General features: G+C 38.7%; 1 long non-coding RNA gene across 1 annotated transcript; it reads left to right on the top strand.

Moving 5' to 3' along the window:
- Positions 1–1,349: 1,349 nt before the first annotated feature.
- On the top strand, positions 1,350–25,362 carry LOC148223012 (uncharacterized). Its single transcript, XR_015805142.1, has 2 exons — positions 1,350–2,212; positions 23,624–25,362. It is a non-coding gene; the product is annotated as an uncharacterized LOC148223012 (long non-coding RNA).
- The last annotated feature ends 116 nt before the right edge of the window (positions 25,363–25,478 follow it).

Raw genomic sequence — 25,478 nt, 5'->3', positions numbered from 1 at the left:
TGTCAACACCAAACGATAGAGGCACATGCTACAGCATATGCAGCAGCTTTGGATTAAAATGCAGAGTCTTGTATGCAGAGCCAGTGGACCATGTGGTTTTTATTTTTCAGCTGTTTCCATCAGATTGAAAATTCCATAGACTACAGAGTTTTGAATAATTTAGAATGCTGCTTGGAATACTTTTTAGCTAGAAGAATATATAAAGAAAGGGGGAAAATTGTTAATTTTAGTTTGCTGGATAGATTCAATTCCTAAATAATAGTGTCTTCCTAGGGAGGAGAGACTAAGTGCATAAAACATGCCAGTTCAGGAGAACCTATTGATTCATTACATTAATGGGACTCCAGAGCAATTTCATCTTTGAACAAGCCCAGCAGCAGGGCTATTTCTCTGCCTCTGTGACAGGAAAGGAATAAAAACTAAGCTGTCAACTTGCTTGACTACTCAGAACTGACAAGACTCAGGTAGGTGTAGAATAAATTAGCCTGCAATTGCTTTAACAGCAATGTTGGGGAACCAAACACCATCACAGCTGTAAGTTGCAAAGAAATGGTGAAACATATTTATCCAATTATGCATTGGTGATTTAAGTTAAGTGTTTTTAAAATGTGAGTTAAATGTTTTAAAAATTCTATTACTTATGGATATCTCTCGAGTTAAAGAGCATGAAACTCAGCAAGGGAGTAGGTTAAGGTCAGATTTCTCATTATGTGTCTTTTTCCATCTCCTCTGCATGTGTTTTCCTCAGCTGGAGCCAAATTCAGAAATGGTATTTATGTTGCATATCATTTTTCAAACAACTATTTTACCAAATATAAAATACATCCTAATGAATCTCACATGAAATTAAAAAGAAAATCCTCTGCAAATCCTGTTTGTCTAGATTATGTCCCAATGAATAAAACAGCAGGACTTAAAATTGTTTTTCAGGATCAAGCCCAAATACTCAGCCCTCACCTCAACGCCAGCAGCTCCCACAGAATCTGACAGGCACCATGCACTCGTTCCAGAGGCAGAATCTGGCAACTTGCTTTTACCTAAAGTCCAGTTTATTGTGAAACAGAAATATACTGCAGCAAAATCAAACTCCTGCAAAGACAACACTCAGTCAAGAAATTCGAAACTATGAAATGCCCAAGTAAGAATTTCTTATGCAGTTCATATTTTGCAAACATTTGCAAGTCCTCGTTTGAAGGCTAGGCTGCAGCTGCAGCAAGAGGCTGATAAGGAACTGAACTGTGGTATCAATTCTGTTCTTTCTCTGAAGAGCCCCTCCGGGCCTTTCCTCACTCACACCTGTCAGGTGTCTTTGCTCTGAGTGATGACTCACTCCATCAGACCTCAGCTGATGCACTCACACTTCTGCCTCAGTGTGCATTCCGTGTATTTGCAGTGCTGGGATTCTCCTCTGGATCTTTGCTGCGCCTTTTCCGCGGTGTTTCAGAAGGAGCTGGCGTGGCAGCAGCGCACATTTTCCAGGCAGCTGCCTGCAAGTCTGTGCTTTCCCACAAACACACGGGCCCATGACACGACCTTGAGCACACCAGATGCACAACCTTCTCCCTCGTCAGCTGGAGTCCCATGAGTCAGCGTCACTATCTGCTAAAAGATTCCTGCTCGGAGCATCGACCGAGTGAGCAGAGGGAACATAATTCAACAAATCTCTTCATGTCTAATTAGACAGTGCTTGCACACAAATGGAATCTACCAGAAGCAAGCAGCCGACACTGCCAGATCCGTGGGGACTGGTAACAAGTCACCAGCCTGACTGCGACCTTCCTCTGCTCCAAGCAACAAATGGAGCTGAACCACTGACTGAGGGAGGAATGCCTGTGGTTCCAGCTTTGCTTCTGAGACTGACTGAGACTGGAAGCCCTGCACATCATGAAAAGCCAGATAACTCATCTCCTCTGTCTCTAGAAGCCATGACTGAATCAAAGGGCTACACCTTGTGTAGGTTCTCATCTGTATTCCCATTTGGACTAGACTCCCATTTCAAGGCATAGTGGAGGACTATTCAGTAAGAACTAATTATAAATCACATCCCTTACTTACTGTAATTACACAGCTTAAGCATTAACTTTCTGCACTGGACTTTCATGCTGTATGTTACTTCATTTTGTGACACATTCCTAGGACAAATGGAAATACAAAACAAAAAAGCTGAAAACCATAAACTCAGGGAAACCACATTAATTTATGCATCCATCTGGTAAGTCCTGTTATTTTTTTCTCACATAGTACTTAGCAGACGACAGTTATTTTCTATGGTTCAAACCACTTCATTATTTCATTAGCACTTATACTGATTAATTAAAATGTCATGTTGAAAAGCATGAAAGCATAAATTCTGTTAAATAGGGATTTTATTATCATCATCACAGTCTAAAATTGATGCCTTGATTGAATTTTCTGCAAAAGCTGCACTGCTAATCGAAGTGAACAATATTACAATGTCATGTATTCTGTACCTAGCTGGTTGCTCATACATTCAGAAGGAAACTAATCTTAGTGGTGTATGAAGACAGAAAACTCACTAAAACAGGTAATTCCAATACAAAGGAAATGTGCAGGCAGATGAGTCTTCACCTGGAATCTGTAAGGGCAGTTAACACATTAAAACTGGCATATTGGTTGTGAAGATAGATAATAATATAAAGATATTCTGACACCCGTGGTTAGCCATAAGTAACTTTTTTAAAATTAAAAAATAAAAAACCAGCTAAAACGTATTTAAACCAAAAGGAATGAGGTATTTAGATTTCATGAGTGGTTATTCTTGTATAGGGATTACAAGACTTTACACCAACAATCAAAGCAAGCTCTGAGTATGAAAGCTGTCTTCACTTTCCTTCAATAGACATGGATCTCAGTGGACTTAGGATAACGAGAGCTTTGGGAAATGGCTATGATGCAAACCTGCATGATGACAGGAAGGCAAATGTTGATGCCAGAAGATGATGTGCAGCTGATGTGTAGGTTTTTTTTCCTATTCTCTGTGTACTAAGAAGGGAAAGGGTGCTTCTTCATCCCTGACCCAAACAAAGGAAAACTTAGAGTCCTTCCTAACATATCTTTGTGAGGGTGTCACCAAGCTGCTAAATGCTCATTATCATACTGGGAAAGATAATTGCACAGCAATTAAATCAACTGAATTGTGTTTCTCACCTGGTGCTTGTGTGTCACGTACAGAAAATAAAATTAGGTCCCCATTCTGAACCTGCAATGTTTTTGTCTTCCTTCACCTAAGCATCTCTTTCATGGCCAGAGATGAGACTTGATTTAAAACAAGCAGCTTAGTCAACAAGAATCCTGTTCTGCAGAACAAGCTAAATAGGCTTTTTGTGAATTACCAATGGTATTTAATGGTGTCTTTAATTAGAAATAACACCATTCATCCAAAGGGGAAGAAGAAAAGCTATGAGGACTTGTAATGATAATTTTCTTTAGCTCAGAGCCAAGAGTCAAAGGATTTAAGGTTTCACTTACAAGAAAAATTGTATTCCTTATGGTTGGAGAGAAAAAGTAAAATTTTGACTCAAGCGTTTCCTTAAACAACACAAGGAAATAAGTGAAAAAAAAACATGGATCACACAAAAAAGTCCATGATTTTACAGGATGGTGGGGAAAGTGAGAGGAGGGATTTGCACACAATATTACCATACTTGAATCCTGTATAACTGTATTTGTCATGCAATTTATTTTAAAGACCATCCATATGGAAGCCTAAGCAAACAGAAGACAAAGCCTGAGTGTCTCTAAGATTGATAACATTTGCATTTCACTTTCCCATGCTGACCCAAACGAAAAAACCACAGAACTAGACCAGCATATTTAATTCTGCCTTGCAGAATCTTTCAAGCTCTCAAAATTAGTGCTGTTTTCCCTCTGAAGTGAAAGCAGGAAAATAATTGCCATACTTTTGTAACAACACAAGGATTCAGGACAATCTAAATTCCTGCTCTAATATTTGAATATAGATTATGAATATTTACTGCGAATTTTCATCCTACACGATTCTAAATATGGTAGAGCGTGGTTTTAAATGGGCTTCTTCACACATCGTGCCTGTAGCCCTGCTTTTCGAGCTGTAGTCTACCAGCAGGCTATAATTCAGTCTTTAAATATTGCCTGCCTATTTCTAAGAATTTTCACATTAACCAGTAATTGAACTGAAGAACTAATTTCCACAAACTAGGCTTACATATTACCCAGCAATATTATCACTGTCTTTTAAAAATATTTTTTCTTCATGCAGAAGCAAGTTCTAAGTCTTAAAAGAAAAGCTTGTTTTCTAGGCTTGTATGTAGCAAGGAGGATGTAGTAGCCTTCCACATCAGTGATTTCTTCTTCATTGAAAAATCAGCTTGGCAGGACCCAATACTAACCACCACAATCTACCAGGATAACACGAAAATATGAAAGAGTACTGTATTTTCTTTCCTTTTGTTGTCTAGGCAGCATTTCACTTGACTGACACTACTCAGAATGACCAGGCTAAACAGAAAGCTGAGAATTTTAGCCAGGGTGAAGACACAAACACACTCAACTGCATTGCTTCCAGTAGCCAAGCTAAACTGCCCAGGTTTAGCAAGGCACCTCCCTGCAGCAAGGCACAAGATTTGGTGTGCACTGAGTAAGTACCAGCTTAGAGAGAAAAACAACCCTTAGACAAATCTTCCTCTTACAACAACCTCACTTGTCATGAGAGTGGCTGAAATAGCCTTTGCAGTTAGATGGGGTAGGATGAATGTCTTTGGTGGTTTTGGGCAAGCAGTCAAAGTATTCTGAAAACGTAGCAAACATGAAAGGTTACCTTGAAAGCAAAGAGCAGCAGCCAGTCCGCTACTAAGCCACAAAAGTACATCCATTAAGGATCTTTTAATGTCTTATTTGGGAAAGCTGGTAAATGCCAAATCAATGAAGATATAATTTTAGATTACTGAGTAAGAATGCAGCAAAAATATTCTAGTCTTTTTTGAAAACAACAGGCCAATTCTTAGAACTAGGAAAAAAGTACTGTCTGCTGTTTTATACCAAGATTTTTTGAGTAATTTATATACAGCATCAGGTCACAGAGGATTTCACAATTCTACAGTGAAGATAAAATAGAAGCTGAAAACAGAAATTAAATGCAACTGCATCTCACAGCATGGAAGTAATGTACATGAGGGGTGTTTCCTCTTTCATGGACCTGCAGAAGAAAGCAAGAACACTCGGCATCATTAGCCTCCAAAAACTTCTCCCAGAGATGAGAACCCAAATGGATTCCACAGAACCATCATCTGTCTGTGCTCTATTCTTCCAGCCATAAAACTCTTCCTTGCCAAGTCCTCTGGCACAATTGCAACCACTGAGGAATAGATTCTTTGTGATTTCCTGACCCCAGTCCCGATTTTCCCCATATCAGATGGCACAGTTTTAGGGTTACTCTGACTAGCATTATGTGAGAAACCCCAGATGGTTTTTACAGCTTTCAGAAAAGCACTTTGCATTATCCTGGCACAGCCATTGTGCCAGTATCTGAGAAAGCTGTGATGTAAAGCTGACTGTTGTTTTTGCAGCAATAACATTTGCCAATATTTACTCAAGGAAGAGGAGTGGCAGATGGTTACAATGAGTCATTGGTAAATAATGCAAGAACATTTTTTAGCTCACCCTGAAGTAATCCCTTGGGATTGCTGAAGATCCCTAGGAGAGAGACAACATCAGTTCCATAGACAGATTTAAGGAGAGTCTTAGCAAATTCAGAGGTAGAATCTTGATTTGCAGTAAATTTTATACTGCTTTGTTGGCTCATCACCATCCATGTTTCCAAGTAATTTTTATTAATTACATTTACAAATGTTTGTAGTCCTTGAAGTCAGTGTTCCCGAAAGCTCAAATCAGGCTCCATAGTATTATTAGCTCATAAATAATTTTTGACACATAAGTTAATGTAATGCTTTTTTCCCTCCTAAATTAGATATTGCAACACATGCACACTCAAAATCAGACATAATAGCAGCTGAACTACTGCGATGAGCAAGTAATTTTGTCAATGTGTTGTGACTCAAACCTTGAATAAGAAGATTCTTATAGAGCCAGTTTTCTTTTCTATTGAAGTGGATTCATTTTCTCTCCTCCACCACCATGGTGTAGTTATTGCTTATGGATTCAGGCTTAAGGCAGCAGAAGCAAAAAAATCTAAAAATAAAAAATAAAATCTAAAAAATTAAAATCTAAAAATAATAAAATCTAAAATAAATCTACATGAGTCAACAGTTAAGGAGTGGATTTTACTGCTAGTCTCCATTCATTGTGACAGAAAGATTTCAAAACGAAGGCAAGTGAAGGCAAGGCTTGACAAATAAAATTACAATTATGATTCCTTTTTAGAAATACAGTATATCTCATGAACATGCCTTCATTCTACTTCCTTCAGCACATTGACACATATTGCCCTTGACTTTAAGGCCCAGCCACAATGGGCTCAGCTGTTTGCTGCACTTCTGTAAATTCCCATACCCCCAGTACCTTTTCTAACCACAGCAATCAACCAGCCACCACATGGCTTAGTCGTTTCCTTGCAAGCTTGTGCCCTACCAAGAGGATAGTCCACATAACAGAAGTACTTGCAGCAATTTTAAGAACCAACAGAAAAACAAGTATATCTAATTGGTCATTGAAGGAGGCAGTAAAGTTTCTCAAAACCTGAAACATTCCTTCTTTCAGGCTTCAACTTCTCCCTTGTGCTTCAGTCAGAAGAGCTTTAGATCTGAAATTTGGTGCTGCTGCTGCCTAGCAGCATGTACACAAGGCAGCAACAAAAAGGAGTTCTGCTGCCTAGAAAGCCCCAGCTCAGCATAAAGTCATTGTAAACTTAGCTAGATGAGCTAGCATTGCTCATCAGTCATCCAGAATTAGCACTGCACTGCTGAGTGGCTGAAAAACACAATGGCCCATTACCAGACAAAATATAAAATCAGAGCTGACTAATAGAACTCTGAATTTTTCTTACAATCAGAATTGAAACATTATATTCTACAGGTTATAAGGTGCATCAGTACTACAAGAGCACCCAACAACTAAAGAGCTATATCAAGTCTATTCTTTTTTGCCAGGACCAACCCCTTACACACTAAGAAATCTTTAGCCACTGGAAAGCAACAAAAATCATGAAGAAAAACAAAAAACTGCAGCTGTTTCATTGCTAGTTGGTCTTTTAAAGCTACCTTTACTGACCTTATCCATCTACTTCAATCTGACATCTGTGTACAAGCACATCTCTCATGTCCAAGTGCCACAAACACTTATTTGCTCTCTGATGCTTGTCTTCCTGTATGAAATGGAAGTAGAGCTCCTTCTACAAGCAGCAAGCCTCTAATCAGACAATAACAACATCACAACTTGATTCTGAGGATCTAGAAGACAATATCACTTCTTAGAGTTATTGCGCTGTCTCATCAATGTGAAAAATAGTATCTCCTAATCAAGAAAAAATTTATTTCCCAAAGTATGAACATTATTTTGAAATGTTTCAGCTTACAATATCCAAACACACTCAGATTTCTCCCCCCAGAACCATTCTCCCTATTGGTAATTGTATGTTTCTCCAGATAACTAGGAAATTACAGCTGATTGGGTGCAAAGCAAATTACTGTACAGATAGGGCTCTGGTTGGAGAGACAGAAATAGTGATGTATTTGCTTTAGAGTTGCCTAGCACTTGCCATTGACCACCATTACATGCTGATTAGTGTACAACACAATTTATCAGCCAGATGGTCCAGGCTGGAATTCTGTGCCTTATAATCTGTGCTCTAAAAATCCTGTATTTAACTGCAGGTTGTTACCTGCTAGACAATGGTTTGAAATTTTAAAGTGCAGAAAATACCTAAATCACCAAGAGCTAGCAAAGACATCATCCTTAACTAAAAAATATGTCCATTTAAACATGCATTCGTACAGAGCAAAATGTAGTCAGGTAGGTTGCTAAAACTGCTAGATCCTAATGACTACAAAGCCACATGTGTTACATCCTGTAGAGACTCCAGCAGATGCTCTGTGCAAAGTGCCCCTGACAGCCCAGCAGCATTACCAAATTCCAAAGGTGTTGTGTTAGAAAAAGTTACAATTTATGGCAACCAAGTGTAACAGAACAATGCCAATTTCCCATCACCACAGTAAACCCACCAAATTTCAGCAGTGCTTGTCACAATAAGGATCCAAAATATGACTTTGAATATAAACCTAAGAAGTTTAGGCTAGTCTGCATCCTGCCTATTCTCCTTTTACTTCTGTTCAGTTGGTTGTGAGATGGAAAGAAGAAGCAGTGCCGTGGCCTGCATCAGTATCTAACACAAGAGTTGCACTTCTGATGCAAATAACTTTACAGTAAAATGAAACACTATGCAAAGAGATATTATACTAATGGAAAAGGCTAGGAAAAGGATACAGTCAGAGTTCTATAAAGAACATAGTAGTTCAAGAAAAACAATAATAATAATAATAATAATAATAATAATAGTGTCATGTTCTGTTACAGTGTGGTCACTAGGAACAACATATGAGAGGCAGAAGTGAGAAAGACCAATAAATCAAACCTTTTGCTTTGCTACAATTGATTTCTAAAGCTTTTCTCTTGCTCTGGCATAACAGATAGGCTCTTCACTGAAAGTTTATAAGCTAAATATATATTTTAAAGCTGTCTGTCACTATGGCATTTGGATGGCTTTTGAGAAATATACCATTAAAGCAAAATCATCACTCTGGCCACTGCCTTCCTGGTGTGTTCAAAACTGTCCCAGCCATCAGCAGAGAACATCCAAGGCCTCAAGCAGCAGAAAGACTCTCTTTATCAGGGAAAAAGACACACCTGGACAGATTGTACATAATGTCACACAGACAATCCCTTGCAATCTGAGGCCTGTTGTCTTCAGGGTAGAGGAAAGTTAATGGAAGACAAAACATTTGCAGTAACAATTAATAAATCAGAACTAGTTATAATGAAATGGCTGACCCTTCGATAGATCTGCAGTTTGTTACACTACAGATGTACTTTGATAGTGTAGCTAAAATATGGAAGAGTTTTAGTTCTAAGATTTTAACAGTGAGAAAATGCAAGACTCACATTACTAGGTGGTCCAGATGACTGCTCAAAATTAACATATATTGAAACATTACTACTGGGTTGGGGAAAAAAAAAAAGTTCTGGAAAAGCCTTTTCTTTACTAGAAAAGACAGAAAAAAACACATTCCAGTGTAGCATTGACCAAAGGAAACACTACTTCCCTGCCACCCTTCCCCTGGCTGCATTATGTTTTCTAAGAATTACAAAGATTTAAAAAAAGAAAGAGGAACCTGAACAACTGAAACCAACTTTGTGGCTGGTTACTACTTAAAAACCCAGTATATCTATATCCATTAATTCAGAATGGCCTCAAACTTAACATAGTGGTTCTGGTTTCTGTAATTCATGTTTACAAAACAAGAAGATTTCCCACTTGTGTTACAACTTTTTCTAGGCAGAGTTACACCAAAAATCCTTTGATTCTTGTCTCTGAAACTGCATCATAATAAAGCATCTCATTGATTGGCCACAAAATTGTGTTTTCAGAGTTTTCTAACTAGAGTTTGGAATAAAGTAAATAAGATATGAAAAAGACTTCTGTGCATTTATGGGCTTGGGTCAGGAGAGCTGAACTTGTTGATCTTTGCAATGTGAGTTTGAGACTGCTGCACTGGACACCAGGAGTGAGGATGCATTCTCTAATGCTGATGGGTTTGCTGGCTGCCCCAGTGTAGACATTCAGAGCATTTTATGACTTCCCCAGAGTTCAGTCATCTATTTGAGACATTGAAAGAATTACCCTCCCCTTTCCTTGGAGTGATCTACACAGTGTACCTCAACAATTTTCCACTTCTCTCCATGCCTTGCACTAAGAAATAACCTGTTTTTCTAAGCAGGATAAGCATTGTGCCTGCTGTGCCATAGTGCCTGTCTGAAGGCAAGAGGAAACACTGGCATCAGCAGGGTATCCCTAATCAGCTCAAACCTTCTGCCTCTTGCTTCCAAGCCACCAGCCCTTCTATTTCTGTACAAGTGTCATGACCTCTGATGGCATAACGTAGCTGTGCTGCCTTGCTTGGGTCTCCAGATGCTTCATATTTGTGGTCTGTCTGTTACACTGGCTAACAGACCATTTCCTCATGTAGCTTGGGGTGACCTGATGAAAATGCACATATTTGGGGATATATGCAGTTGCATGATATGCCCACATTAGGATTTGCAGTCCTATTATATCTCAAATTTTAAAAAACATTCTATTTTGCTTGAATAATATATTTTATAAGCTTGCCAGTATAAACAGTGATGCTTGATAGGTACTTCTCATTTGCAAAATGAAATATGTAATGCTGCATTTAGAATTAAATACATAATCATAAGTAAAAGCAATAAAAAGCTCAAACACTGTCATGAGTATTATTGACACTCAGCAACAGTATGGAAGTTTAAAAAGCAATATTATTCATATAACATCATTGTAGAGGCAATAAACACCCTGTAAGTGGAAGAAGAGGTGGGTACTATGTTCTCCCATAGTCAATCACAAGAAGTGGAGAAAAACACAAACATCCTTGTTTAGAACGTAAAGCATCCTTCAAGTACTACCACAGAAGTGGCTACTAGCCCATGTGTGCTACAGAAGGTTATTCTCCAGCACCAGAGACTTATTTTCCTCTGCTGTTACAGTGGGCATCCAAAGCCACTCACCCGCCCCCAGCACCTGGCATACAATGTTCTCTCTTTTACAGAAAACGGATTTTTGTGTCTGCTTTAGTCGTGACACATAGAAAAGGACAAATAAATTTCTGCTTGGGAATTCCTGATAAAAACTGCCTACATTCATGTGACACTGTACTTGCATAGTAGTCACCTGCTTTTAGGACATGCCAGAATTACTGTGCATGCATAGCTGTTTCACTCAACAGTTTCCAGAATGCCTGTGACAGCATGCCCAGGGTTTCTGGAAGTGCAAACCTGAATCAGAGCTGTTGGGCACTTACAGCATTGTTCACCTCAGGAATTTCATATATATTTGCATTTTTCTTACTTGGGAAAAGCAAAATAGGACAGAGTTGTTATATTTTTAATTGTGTGTTAGTTTCAGGCAAAAATAGAACTACCATTTTTATCTATATATTTCATCCACACACCAAGAAGCTCAGGGTGTCACACACCGTCAGACCCATTGCATACAGATGAGACTATTTTCAGTGGTGAAATATTTATTTACATGTGGACCTGCTTGCTTACATTAATTTAAAATCAGCTGGAAAAAAAGTGCAAATAAACAGAATATAGAGAAAAGTGCAAGTAAAAGAAAACAAAGAAAGACATTCAAGAAACTTCTCCAGGGCACATAGCAAGACAGTGTCAATGCTGGAGTCTTAAGACTCAGCATTTCTTTTATTTGGAGCTCCCAGCCCAAGGAGAATACGCTTTTATCTCTCAGCTCAAACAATCGTAGACACAATTCAAAGTAATTCATACTATCCTCTACCTATTACCAGGTTTTCCACTGTACAAGTTGTTCAAAGCTGTGGAATAACCTAGCTGTCTTAGCAGTGATTCATAAAAGCAACAAGAAAAATCATAAATAGTAACAATTATGGTTGATATCATTTGGCACTGATGGCAGGAGGAGGCTGCCTGCCAAGGGGAACATTCCTTGCAAGTTAGTCCTACAATGTGCTGGCTGCCAACAGTGCCTGGAACGAATCCGATGTTCTGCTTTGTCGGGCTGCTCCCAGGGCACCACTGGGACAGGGCGACACAGGGGTGTTTCAGGGAGCCCCTCGGGGTGCATGGAAACGAGGACATTCCCTCTTCATCTGGACAAGGGAGGCTTTGTCATAAGTGGAAGCATTTTCTCAAAGTTTGTGGAATAAGACACAGGAAGAAAAAAACCACACTAGAGAGGTCAGGCTCTGCTGCTCAGGAATTTGTTTGCATCTGCTAGCAAACCTTAAACTGAGCCGTTCTCTTTAATTCAAAATACTGTGTTTTGCAGAGAGCATCCATCTCCATGATAGAGCCGACAGCAAGCACAGAGGATTGTTTCAGGTTGTAAAGGATATTGCAGCTTTTGCCTGTAAGCATCATTGTGTGCTGCAGGAGGAGGGAGCAGTTGTCAGACAAGGGATTTAAAACCAAAGCAAGCCCATGTTCAGTGCAGCTCTTTCTGGAATCCAAAAGGTCAAGGGTAATTTCTTTGAGCCCCTGTCTTCCACCACAGAAAAACGCAGACCTACTCTGTTGAAGGCTGAACTGCCTCTCTATTTCTGATATTTCCTAATACATTTTTAATAACTGGTAAGACATAGAAATGATTTTACCCAGTAATTTAGGAGCAGATTAAGACAGTAGATGCTACCACCATGCCACCTTACCAGAGTACAGCACCTATATGAGTGCTTTAAAACACCTCATGAAGTTTAGAAAAAAAATAAGTATCTTGCATCTCCTACTGCTCATGGTAGCTGTGAATATTTTTATTTCACACTGAGCAAGCACAGAGTCCCTGTGACAAGTTCAGGCAATTTCAGATTTTCTTAGATACTATTTCCAGAATAATTGATTACTTTTGGCTCTCCATGACCTTAAAAGAGTATTCTACGAACAATTTCCATGAGTAGCTGAAAGTTGTAATTTGTTCAGTAAAAGACAACTGCTGTTGAAAACATATGAAATGCTGCTTAATGAAAACATATATATATATATATATATAATATATTATGTTCTGTGATGCTTTTGATTTTTATATTTCTTAAAATTCAGCTGAGTTAATGATCACCATCTTGATTCAACAGCCTTTAAGATAAAGATGTGGATACTTGTCAGAATATATTAAGCATCACTGAAATTCTGTAGAACTTCCCAGATTTAATAACCATACTTGCACTTTCTTTATTTATACTTTTTTTGGCTGTTGAAATCATCAAAGGTCTTGGTTTCAAGCCGAAACAAAATAAGAACTGAAAATTGAAAAAAAGCTAATCATAAACAGAGAAGTAATTTTTGAGAAGTTTAGACACTTAGAGCTTGAAGTAGCTTGGTTCAGGGAGCTCTCACTTCTCTGCAGTGTGATAGTACAGAAATGGTGACCACAGACTGCCCAGGTCTGGAAGGAAGACTGCAGTGCCAAAGTCTGCTGAACATCTGAGAGCCCATGGCACAAAACTTTCTCCTACCCATCTCAAACCCTGCTTATATGAAGCACTGACTATTCTGAAGTCAGGCACATGATGCCATTTCATTGCTATTGTCCTGTGTTCCAGTCTCTAGTTATGTAACCTTGGAAATCATTAAATCATTTCTCCTTTTTTGAAAGGACATTCTGCAAGTCCATGTTCAGTCCATGTTTTATTAGTGGAGAAATTTTAAGCAAGACATCAGATAACCCGACTACATTCTTCATGTCTTTTCTTAGAAAATATGATTTTAATATATGCAAGCAATATTCTTTAGTTATTAAGCACATCTATACCTGAATAAAAAATACTATTGTATGCTGTCTGATGTTGCAAAAATCTTTGCTTTAAAAAATTTCTTTGCAGTTATCAGTATCATCTTAAATTCAGGAAGAGCTTTGAAATGCTTTTTTAAATCCTGAAAACAGAATATTGAAAGTGTCTGGATAGAGATGTAACTCTTTTAAGCCTAAAAAGACAAGGATTTAAAAAGACTGAATAGCTCAAAGGATTAGCTATGAAAGGCAGACACTTTCACATATAAACTTGTCCGGGTTCATCCAAATACAACAGTAACTGAGGTCACCAAATTAAAAGAAGGTTTGGTGGTTCACTGGAAGTGAGTCTGTGGCTCTCAGCCCAGTTTCTAAAGAAAAAATACTCATCAAAAACATGCCTCTATTTGGCATTCTGGCAAACTGGCTGTTTCAGAAAAGACCAAGAAATGAAAACACACAGACAGAGCAGTTCTCTTACAATAAGAGATATTAGTGGCCTAACTAGAAGCACGTGGGGTCACAACCTCCCTTTTTTCAATTGTGGATATGCAATGCAATCCATAATCCAATTAAAACTGGTTTTTATAGTATTACTAATGCAGAATTTTCTAAAAGCATGTAACGTATTCAGTAAGTGGGGATTTCATGTGATTCACCACTGAATTCTTCATTTCTAAACCTAAACTCTGTTTACAGCACAATGGGACTTATCATTTTGCACTGCTGCTGTGGGTTTTCTTTTCTACAGTCCTTCCCCACAGAGTAAAGCTGGACTCCTTTCTCTCAGGAGCACACTGGGAATGCATTATGCTTTTACAAGACACTGCTGTCCCACACTCACAGGGGACACTGGTGGGCCTCAGGTACTTCAGCAGACAGTGTTGTCAAAGGCACTGAAGTCCCTGTGACGAGTCTTGACCAGAGCTGCCAAGCCAGGGGGAGAATGCAGGTCACTGCCCATCCACGTGGGCTGAGGCAGGGGGAATTCCACAAGTGATCAAATCTCTTCTTCCACAGCTTAGCAGCCATCAGACAAGACTTTTGCACTCAGTTACCAGCTCAAATTTCTTCATAGAGTTCCTCAGTTTCATGGGCGTGCGTTTCTCTAAGTGTTAAAAAACAAAGCTAGACACTGGGAAAAAAGGCAAAATTTTCTGAGAAGCTACAAATTAATAATCATTTCTCAAGCAAAAAATGAATAGTGGGAGAAAAATACCTTTTTTCATAGATGACTTCTTATATATAAGCATATGAAATTCTAGACATGTTTACATGGCTGTAAATTTACTGTGATCAATCACCTCATAAAGATGAGCTGCATTTTAATGAAAAATATATTTTTTATACTGTTTTTTATCAAAGCACCAATGGACTTGGTATTGGGTACTCTCTATTCCTAACCCCGTTCTCTAAATGATCAAATTAATTCTGTGCCTAGAAATCAAATCACGTCCTCATGTAGGTGTTATGAATACACAAATGCATACACATTATCAGCCTGTTTGCCTCTTCTGCTTTAAAAATGGGGAGGGACATGGCACTCCAGAGCCTTCCAGCTATAAATGCTTTCTGTATATCATTGCATGGTACGCTTGCACTCACCAAACTCAGGCTGGTGGTAAAAATAACCCTCTCTTGAAGAGCAGACATGAAGTTATCTACTAGGGCTTCCACCTGTTAACATTTTTCAGAGAGGGGCCCTGTCTGGAAATAACTTTGTATTTCATTATGAACTCTATGTACTTTACTGAACAGAACCAAGATGTGACTCACTGCTCTGAGCTGTGTAAATGCTAAACCTGTTTCAGCCATGGAGACTCAGATTTGTCTGAAAATAGACAGACATCAGAAGTGGAGCAGAAAAGAGACAACAAAAATCTGGACTCTGCGTTTTTATTTTACCTGAAAGAAATGTTAGTGTTCTCAGGTTAATCTCAAGAAATATGTCACTATAAGGAAGACATCACAGAGACGGAGCAGCAGGCTCTGCTTTCTGGAAGATAAGAAAATATCTGCATAGGTCTCTGTTTAAGCCATGCTTCTCCCTCTTGCTAGTCACAGGATCATATTGGTGAGCACTGGGACAGTCACATTTGCTGATGACTCTTTAAAAGTGAAATGAAATAACATATTTTAAATTTGCATAAGGTGTGTGTGTATATATATATAATATATATAACATTCTCAAATTTCATCAGTCTTATGTCATGAGATTTTAGAATTCCTTGAGTCAAACTTATCTGAATTTAAACATTATTTTGCTACTGGGGTCATAAAATCATGGCCTTTATATATCAGAAAAAATACTGACAACAGTAATTCTATTTAATGCAGAGATTGCCATTACCATTGAGAGATAAGACAAAGTAATTGCAATATTTTGGATAACTGTACACACTAGTATTGGTTCTGCAAGAATCAGAAAAAAGGGCAGTACAGCTAAAGATCACATGATGAGGTCTTGCTCCTGCCCTGATAATACTGCAGAGAAGTTAAATGTATGCATACAGAAAAAGAGACACAGCAGTATATAACCATCCATTTATGAGATCTGCTATGAAAATGTTTTGGGTTTGACATAAAAGATTCCCTATCAAGGAAGATACAGTAGGGCTGAGGAGTGGGAAGAAGGATTTATTTACCTCAGGAATGTGGCAGCTTAAGAAAATATCTTAGCAGTGTACAACTGCAAGAATCAAGAAAATCACAAGAGAGAGCATAGTTTGGCTGTATCCAATTCAGTGAGGAAGCCAGAGAACTGGTGGAGGGCAGTTTTGACTGTTAACAATTCAGAAGCTGCACCATGGAGGCTGCAGCAATACACAGGTTTAACCTACTCCTCATATCCACACTGTTGCTATAGGTACTGGCAGTATGACCTCCCCAGCACCTCCTCAGCCTGATGCCCAGCAGGGCTGTAGCAGACCTCTCACTCACACAGAGCCACCACAAGCTCTCAGCACTGCCCCAGACCCATGACCTACTCAGGGGTTGTGTGGTGCTGAGCCTTGTGAATTAGAGTCAGTTCCTGAGTGGTCTTCAAGGATCCTGATCTCTGTAGCAACCAAGAAATACTTTTCTATGGATTTTAACAGATGCCCCATTTCCCCACCTTTTATTTTCTCCCTCAAAGTAAGAAATAACCCATAACCACTGTGACACACAGCAGATGGAACTGATAGGCAACAATTCACTTTCCCATGAGAGACACCAGTGCTCCAGCCTATAACATTCTGGCAGCAAGGGTACTGGCAGCAAGACAGCATTGCTTTCCAAGAGGAACCACAGGCTATTCTGTCTCTTCTATTTGATGGGCATTCCTGACCCTGAACCAGTCTTTAACATTGCAGGGAAAAGATATAGCAACTAAAACTTCAAAAATAACTCAGTTCTGACATATATACTTTTTCATAGGGGCAGAGCATATCAGCATAACAACAAATTCTGTTGAAATTTTTGTAATAGATTAGTCTGAAAGAAATACAAACATCATATTTCTGTCAAAAGAAAAAGAAAATTGAAAAAACCCAAAATTTTAATATTTCTAGCAACTATTGCCTCAAGGCTTTTCTCAGGGACAGGATAGATCATTTGTGCATTGGCCAGTTACACAGTCAGTAACAACCAAGTGAAACGGCAAGGAAAAGGAATTCTTCTCCATGTAGCTGTCACATTGAAGAATTTTTTTCTTGTGTGACTTACATTGACAGAACAACTGAAACCAAGGTCATTCCAAATAAACAATGCAAAAAGCCTGACTCAAGGAACCCAGAATCTGCATTTGGTTTCCCACAGAAAAAGAGTATCTTGTACTTCCGGTCTGCATGTCTTATTTTAGATCACAGAAAGTATTTTCACAGATCCCTTAGTGGAATGAAAAGCTAGGATTTGATACAACAAGATCCCAAATATCTTTTTTCCACTAAAACAAAAAACATCTGATGGTAAAAACCTTGTGGATTTAGTTGCTGTTAAACTGGACTTGATCTGTTTTTTTAGCAATCTTCAACTTTAGTATTTTTTAATCCTTCTCCTTTTTGTGTACAACAGCAAGTGTGGATGTAGAGATTTCAGGAATATAGAACATTTCTGACAACTATATTAAGTTATCACAGTTGGTGTTGACGAGGAGAAAAATTGGAATAAGTATGCCCTTGCAAGAAATCTGGAGGAATATTTCCTGAGTTGTCTACACATGTTGCTAGAATGAATGGTTGGTCAAAAATTGTAGTAATCTAGAGATTCTGTATAATAACTCAGTGTCCCACAGAATTTAAAATCCAACAGCCTCATAATTGTAGATGTTCTATTTCAGATAACTTCCAGTCAAAGCCTGGGTTAAGTTTGTGTTTGAATCCACTACAGCCTAGCAAAATACACCTGGCTCTTTCTATACTAGGAGTTTCATTACTTCTGAAAGTGACAGCTAAAACCCAAGCACATCTGCTTGGATTTGGGGTGTGTGTGTGTGTGTATTTTGGAGGGGGTGTTGGTTGATTGGTTTGGTTTGTTTTTTAAGGACTATTCCTAAACAGACCTGTGAACATTGGTGAGAAAAGTTGGAATCTTCTGCTTTTATTCCTATAGTACCTGCACATCATATGCATATAACCTGAGAATATGCTCTTTATTCTGGCTCCTGATTGAATACCAAGGCTGCAACAGTCTTTACAAGGGCTCTCAAGTTGTGTCTTTCCTAATCTGAGCTCCTAACTTGAGTTCTTTACTGCAAGGAATTAATAAACAGGAAGAAAACCTTTCTTGGCTTTCACTCTCCAATCAAAATATGTAGAAGTAGCTGTCAAAAATAGCATTTTATTTATAAGCAGATAAGATTTGAGATAGGCACCAATGTGCAAATGCAGAGCATTCCAAAGCCACTTCACAATTCCTTCTGAGACTTGAACTGCACATAAAACAGTCCTTTAAAAAGTATGAACTCTCTTCAACTATCAAATGGCCTGACACTTCAAAGAAATATTTTCAAAAACCATCATAAAGGTGATTGATATATACTATACAAGTTTAACTATTTAGCCATCACACAGCTTTAAGCTGAAGATGGAGAAGGTAAGCTTCCCTGACAGTATTTGTTAAGGGAAGCACTGTAGGACCTTGAAGGCCTCAATGAAAACCAGGAACTTCTGAAGGAGTTCATATTTATGAACTCCAGCATTCTGCACTGAAAAGCTCATTCCCCAAGCTGTAATAAGATATGTTTTAGGAGTCACCATCTGTGAGATTATTAAGTCTCAGAAGGCACCAGAGTACTAGTAACTTCCTTTGCAATAGATTTATAGACATTATCTACAGTACAAAAATATTTGACATTAAATAGAAGAAAATTCTGAATTCCTTTCTAGGCTGGTGCTGGCCACTGATAAAGATAAGCCCAATGCAAAGTAATACATTAATGAACTACCACATTTAATCGGGACAACAGAAAGTAAGTCGGATCCTGAAAAGTAATGTTGTAATTAAGACTAGAGTTTTAATTAAGGGCTGGAACTTGAACTACTGTCTGGGATTTTAGAATTAGAGTGCCCCATTTCTGAGCTATTCTCCCCAAATGAGATACAGGAATTAGGCATATTAATTTAAGATTTTTTATGACATTAAATAATTAGAAAACTCGAGAACTAGTGTTCAGTTAGTAGTAATATAAATGCTAAGACAGAATCTGAAATTGTAGTCAGAAAAATGAAATGTTAAATTAGGTGAGATTAGAAAATTACCTAAACTGATGTAATGAAAGCAGATTTTTTTCATCAGATAGTAAGCAGCCAAAATTGTGCTTCTCCAAAGAAAAGCCTGACAACAACACTCCAGCCATCAAACAAAAACCACTACTGAGTGTCTGAAGATAATGCAGTCACAGGGGAATTCCTTTTAAGGTTATCTAGCTGACCCCGGAGTCTGTGGGTGTGAAGAGTTGTCTGCATTAGTATTCAGTTTTAATGCCTCTTTTGCACCACCATTGTCAGGTCCAGGAGAAAGCTACAGCCTAAGCAATACAGATGTGGGTGATGAATTTGTTTCAGACTGTGAGCTATTAACAAGTAGATTAGCCAGTGGGCCAGGTGGGAGGGATGATACACAGGGCGTAAAGGGAGCCTGTCACTGAGTCTCCAGAAAGAATTATGAACTGTATTTCTGAACAGATTAAAGGTGATCTGCTTTTAAAGGGGATTTTAAACTAGCTTTTACACACATGAATTATTTTTACTTCTTTTTAAATGTCTTTACTTCATAGAAATACTTTGAACTGAGAACTTGTCTCAGTCACAATTAATTGCACACCCTGGGGTGTTGCTCTTCAAAAACTTGACCTTGTCACAGCTCACATTGATGTAACGCTGCAGATCATTGGAAATCTAGGGCATTGTTTGGTCTGTAAACCACAGTTACAGTTTCTGGTGTTCCTGCACAAGGTAAACTCACAAGAAACAAGGACAAAAAATAATGTGAGCAGAGATGACTCAAAGCACTTGTCTGCTCTCTCTCTTATAGAACTGGAAGTTGCACTGTTTGCTCTGCTTCAGTGTCCGCAGGCCTAATTCCAAACAAAGGCAAGACCTTTGTGTCTTTACAGATGACAAAACATAAATAAAATATTAGTTTACACACCTTACTGATTTTTTTCATAGTAACTCTATTCTATTTCCACTTCAAGAATATCTGTGTTTCTGCTGGCCTTCTGTGTGCTAGTTGCTATGTCCAGTTCTTCTGCAAATAGAAAACTAATATTGTCCCATAAGAAGTGGGCAGACTATTCCTAGAATTACTGGGGGAGATGGCATAAACGATCTACTAGGAAAAGTTTACAGCTCTACTCTGCATATTGTGACAACTGTTAGCAAATGGGCTGCACTGCCCTCAACTGCTGTAGAGGCACTTCCTATTAGGGACTCAAACACAGCTAAGGAGATATGAGCACCTCTCAGTAGAAAGCTAACAGCAGTTTTTTAACAGTAATAGACTATTGTTACCAAAAAACCATGTTGGAATGTCACAGACTATATAAATTCTGTCCAAGATTCCTATGTGAGCTGCTTGTCATCTCCCAGAATGTCTGAAAGCTTTACAGACCCTGGGAGATATTGTGGAAGATGTTAAAACTCACCAGCAATACTCATGACTGAGTGGATATTCCCCGACTTCCATCCACAGTTGTAAAGCCTCCTATACATTACTTATTCCTTTATGGCTCTTCACAAAGGAACCTTGGGCACAGCAAGCTCTGTGCAGTTTTCTAGCCAGCACAGACTGTGCACTGTGTTTACCATAGCATTATTTATTGTGGTCAGACACTGCTGACCTTATCTATTGCTGAGCTACTACCTGCAGCTTCTACAGAAGAAAAAGTTTATTTGGTTCAAGAAGTTGGATTTAGTTTTAACCAGACTAAGTAACATTCAAAGTGTTTATGTACACAGTCCAAGGGCAGCTCCTGCTCTGCTTCACAGCTCCCTTTGCAATATCCAGGAGCACCTCTGGACTGTCAAGTGTGTTTAAGTCTAGACTAAATGTGTTTGGGAATAATGTGCACATACCTAAAAATACAATTCTGTTGCATTAGTCCTGGTAATGCTAAAAGAGGGATATAGTCTCTGGATCTTTTTTCCTGGACACAAAAGTTCTTTGAAATTTATGGATAAATTCCTTGCTCTATTACAGTATGTGTGTATTCTATCACTTAATTCAGTGACATGAGGATCTCAGTAAAGATATTTTCTCGGGTGCTTAGGACTTGGATAAAATTTTGCAAAGTTGGGCAAAGTATTTAGGAAATCTGGGTCAAATAATGGCTTATGCAGAAACTATGGAAGACCAAGGTATAAGCTCCACTTTTTTTTGGTCTTGTTTGTGCATAAAACTAGTAGCTTTTATTAAATACTCTTCCACATGTTCAAATGTTCATATAAACACTTGAGAGGTATGCAGAAGTCTTACAACAGTATAATTTACACAGAGTAAATAAATCACTCCCATGTAAGAAAGCTTTAACTATGCCGAACATTTCAAGAATGGGAGCTCAGAGAAAAAGACACCACCAAGATGTAAGTAGTAGTATCACATCATCTCTATCTGAAATCTAACACCTATAGATAAGAATTTGAGAGAATGGATTCTCAGCCATGCATATTACTGGAGCTGAGAATCCATTGGAGAGGTCAAAAAAATTAGCTTAGAATACCCAGAGCTGCCAGAACGGAATTAATAGTGTTGAACATCCTGGGGTGTTGCAATTCAGGTGCCTATTCACATATGTATCCAAGACCATTGGCTAAAACCCATAATAGGACTGGACTGTGAGACTAATTCTGAGACCACTTCTTGACACCTCTGAATCTGATATGTAATTACTCTGTTGATGTCAAATTAAATAAAATAGGCACATAGAGACACAGCTCTCAAATATTTCAAAAAGAGGAGTACAGACTAAGCCTAAAAATATGACTTAGCAATTTCAGGCACTACTAAAGAAGGAAAATTGTTTATTTTTAAAAAGCCTCAGTTCCTTCTTTTCTAAAATAAGACTTATCCCATGCCAACCTCAGAAGAGAGTACTACACATTAGCTAATATCTAAACCATCCTTTGAAAAATACAGTGATGAATGAACTTGCAAAGCGTACCAATAGATACAAGCAATACCATTACTTGCAGAGAAAACAGATAATCCACAGTCATGGAGATCAATCCACCAGCAGATAAACTGATATTATTACTGCTAAACAATACTCCCAGTTTTTTAATAACTGTAAATTTTGGCAGCAAGAAGATAGGACTGTTTACTATTCATAATCTCAAATCATTATGCTGTATCTGTATTTCTTGCAGATTACAATGGGAGTTTTTTGAACTGATCAGTCTTGTAAATCCAAATACTTATGAATGTCATTTTGCCAGTATGTGAATCATGCAGACTGTGAAATCCCACCCTAATGGGATTTTCATATGTAGGGGAATGAATGCATCTGAATTCTGACCCAGCACTATTTCATGTCCAAAAGGAGTTTGCTTTATATCAGGTTACAACAAAAGTAACAGGAAGAATTCACTGCCACATTATTGGGGTGAAAAGAACACCCACAGTCTCCTACCATGGGTGGGAATTCCTCAGTGGGATTTCTTAAACCTTCTTCTGAAAGTGCCAGGACTTGCCACAGTCTGATTGAACTTGGAGGTGGTAGTGGTCTGGGCTATGACAACTGCTACGTTCCTGTGGAAAGCCTATGCAGGTATTTGTGCTCCTAGGAAAATGTACAGAGGAAGTACTTTCTAGTTCTTATCTCAAATGGAGGTATCTTTCTCTGCTTTTGGAATACCAATAAGTCTGAACTCGGTGTGGCTGTAGGATGCTAGCTTGGAAAGACAAAAGAGAAAAGAGAAACAGCTTGGAGATTTTCATGAAGCTCTGGAGCATTCCATACATATGGAAACATTTGCAGTAGCAGTAGGAGTAGCACCAAATTGCTTCTTCTCACCTTAGAATCCATCTTCTGGCCATGGCACCTGCGAGAGAATACATTTCTAAGGTGTCAGCTGCCATCTGTTTAATTTTGCAGGCCAGGGGTGTAGTGACACCTTTTTTCCCATGTATTGACCTGCTTGAAATTCAATCTATAGAGAGCAGAAGGTATCCACACACTGGATATGGAGCAAAGAAGCACATTTCTCTATTCTGTAGTTTTTATCAGCTGCATGGTTAATTCCCTGGGATGCTCCTGCAGTGTCTGTACATTCCAGTGTCTCAAAGTAAGGCATAACTTAAGAGTATTTAACAGTTTATAGCAGGCTCAAAGCTCAATGGGGGCAATTATCACCACTTTTAATATAGCTCAGTTTATGTTTGCATGCACTTCTAGGTTGTTTTGTTATCAGTAGAAATCCCAAATTATTTTATCATAATGGCTACTCCTCTCCTTAGGTCTTGTTTTTGGTCTCAGCTTGTGCCAGAGTAGAATCTTTCCTAAATGACTCTTCAAAAATGAATGTCACCATTGTTGTCTTATTTTCCTTTTTTTTACCACCTTTTATTTGCTTTAATTTTTTTCTTGTCTTTTTTTGCTTTATCTTTTTCTTTTTTCCAAATATATATTTGCAGCTTTAGATGTTATCACAGAATGGCCGAGCCTGGGACACTATGGACAGGTGCTGGGCAAGATTCTTTACATAGTTCTTCTGGAACAAGGCACTTCAACCCTTGGCCTCTGGCAGCTGTTGTTCTTCTAGTCCTGCATTTACTAAGGATTTCTCTCTCTGCTCTCTGCATGTCCACACTCCCTCTTGTTCTACTCCTGGACCTCCCAAGTTCTTGCCTTTATGCACCTCCTGCAGTTTCAGCCTTGGACTGGTGACACCCTGAGCAGAATCTAAACTTTGCAGATTCAGCCTATTGGGCTGTTTGTGGGTCAGATGGACTTTGCTTTTTTTTGTTTGTTTGTGTGTTGGGTTTGGTGGGGTTTTTTTTTAGGTGGGTTTGGGTGTTTTTTGGGGACATATGTATGCTATTTTAGATTTATTTGTGGGTTTTTTAATGTTTTCTGAATGTTCTCTTAGAGACACGGGTCTGAGTTGCAACTCCACTCCTTCCCATTTTGTGGGCGAGAGAGCAGAATGGCAGCAGCCAGGATGCAGTGTTTCCACTTCCTCCTTCTCTGTGGTGTAGCCTGCTGCATGGCTCCATATGACCTGCTGGATTTCAGTGCAAAGGCCATGGTCCCCTACTCACACAGCACCTCTGTGTTCATCTGCTTGCACCCACCAGAGGCTTTGTAAAAAAAGGACGTCTCTCACGACTACCAAATCAGCATATCTACTCTGGATTTTTGTGTCTGTGATATTATTGTTTCTCAAAAATATATTCATGTTCTTTTTGCACTCACTTTTTTGTTGTTGTTTTTAAGAAAGCTAATGGCATTTGTTTGCTAGTGTGGAATAGAACTTAAATTTTCCTACAGCCTAGCCACAAATGCACAAATTCAATGACCTTATTATCTGTTGTGTAACCCTGATCAATGTCAGACATAATAATCTCTTTCCTAGTCCATGTAAGACAGACCTCATGCAATGACATCTGCTCTTTCATTGGCAGGCTAATTTCCTATTGGACATGCAATCAAAGGGGTCCCCAGAGTAATGGAGCCCTTTCTTTAGCCATTTGAAGGGCACTTGCTCTTAGAGTTTGAGTCTCACGAATCCACAAACTGTGATTCTCTTTGTACTTCAGCTATTTAACTAACACTCCTGTATTTTGCAATGAGACAGTTAAAAGGAGAACTAGACTTCAGTGGCCAGTGGTGAAGGTTACTATGTTCATCCCAGTATTGTCTCAGCTGCAAGATCTGGAAAGCAGCTGTGCCACAGAGATACACTTCATAACCATCGAGGACCACAATTAATCCTCAGAAACTCACTGCCTGTACAGAGCTCTCCTGACAACACCTAATGTAGCAAATGGCCTTCCCTGCTCAAACTCACATTTGGAAATACACTTAGTGATATTATTTTAAACTCTTCCTGAAGGTTATAGGAGCACTGGTTTCCTACAGCAGCAGAAGGAAGCTGACATCCCGAGGGGTTTCTGTTGTGGACACATGAACTGTATGTACTCAGATGTGTGTGTGCATGTGCAATTTCTTAAAATGTGCCTCAGTTTTGACCCATGTTTTTCCTCTCCTTTATCATTAATTTGAAATTAAAATATAAAAGCATGTTTCCTATGTTCACTGTCATTTCACAGACAAAATAAAATCTCCTTTCATGAAATGTCTCAGCTACTCAAAGCAGTCCTGTCAGTAGAATGCCTAAATTATGTTTCCAAAATAAATTTTCTCTGTCTCAGTCCTGTGTTCAGAATCTGTTTTCTTTACCTCATTTTCAGATCTAATTTTCCCAGGGTCTCTATTGCATTATATTCTCCCTGCCTTTACTCCCAGTCTCCAAGAGAAATGCAAACC

Source organism: Sturnus vulgaris, chromosome 8, assembly GCF_052056855.1.
Source record: "Sturnus vulgaris isolate bStuVul1 chromosome 8, bStuVul1.hap1, whole genome shotgun sequence".
Classification (NCBI taxonomy): Eukaryota; Metazoa; Chordata; class Aves; order Passeriformes; family Sturnidae; genus Sturnus; species Sturnus vulgaris.
Note: the sequence above shows the minus strand (reverse complement) of the source record. Positions and strands in the feature narration are given on the sequence as shown.